The 871-nt window shown below is 39.2% G+C and overlaps 1 protein-coding gene across 2 annotated transcripts in view; it reads left to right on the top strand.

Annotated features, from left to right (window-relative positions):
• LOC123730761 (troponin I, fast skeletal muscle-like) overlaps nucleotides 1-75 on the top strand; it is a 5,439-nt gene extending 5,364 nt beyond the window's left edge. For both annotated transcript variants that reach the window (XR_006762188.1, XM_045708481.1), the window contains one exon: nucleotides 1-75. This exon is cut by the window's left edge. The gene's annotated coding sequence lies outside the window, so the exon portion shown is untranslated.
• The last annotated feature ends 796 nt before the right edge of the window (nucleotides 76-871 follow it).

Below are 871 nucleotides of genomic sequence, written 5' to 3'. Positions count from 1 at the left end.
ATCTGACCCATCGTCCTGTATGATTCATTCTCTTCTTGTTATTCCTATTTACTCTAATAAAATAAAATACTTCAATATTTTGTTATTTATTTTTTATAATGGGGGGGGGGGGTGAAATGGCTGAATTGCAAAATGTAAGCATGCGTGACTGTAAGTCAGTGGAGGCTCCTCAGAGGAGGAAGTGGAGGACCATCCTCCTCAGTGAATTTCATAAAATAAAAAATTGTGAAACATTAAAAATGCTATCCTTTTTAGATAAAACTATACTAAAATATTCACGTCACCAAATAATTGATTAAAATACACTATTTTCATTGAAGGTCTACATTAGCCTCAGCAGCACTCTGTAGGGTAGCACCATGGTATAGCCGGAGGACAGCTAGCTTCCATCCTCCTCTGGGTACATTGATTTCAATACAAAACCTAGGAGGCTCACCCCCTTCCATAGACTTACACAGTAATTATGACAACTTCTGCAGGACGTCCTCCAACCTATCAGAGCTCTTGCAGCATGAACTGACATGTTGTCCACCCAATCAAAGGATCAGAGAATTAGTCTAGTATTGAAAGCATAAGCTATAGCTGGCTAGCACTGCAGTGCATAAAATGTGGTGAGTAGTTCACTCAAAGAGAGCCAAAGATAATAGTTGAACAGTTACGAACTAATTCATTTCTTCAAAAATCAAGGTAAGCGTTTGGTTTGATTCATTTATTGCCACCGTGGCCTGCCGGTGTAACTGCTAAACTGCTTGCTGCTAACTGTACACTGTACTGCATGATTGTAGCGGGTTTACTACAGTGCTAGTTCTAGAAGCTATGTTGTTGACTTGACATTAGCTAATATGGTGACAATGATTTAGACTGTGTGTAG

This window comes from Salmo salar, chromosome ssa26 (assembly GCF_905237065.1).
Source record: "Salmo salar chromosome ssa26, Ssal_v3.1, whole genome shotgun sequence".
Lineage (NCBI taxonomy): Eukaryota > Metazoa > Chordata > Actinopteri > Salmoniformes > Salmonidae > Salmo > Salmo salar.
The sequence above is the reverse complement of the archived record's forward strand: the minus strand, read 5'-3'. Positions and strand labels throughout refer to the sequence as shown.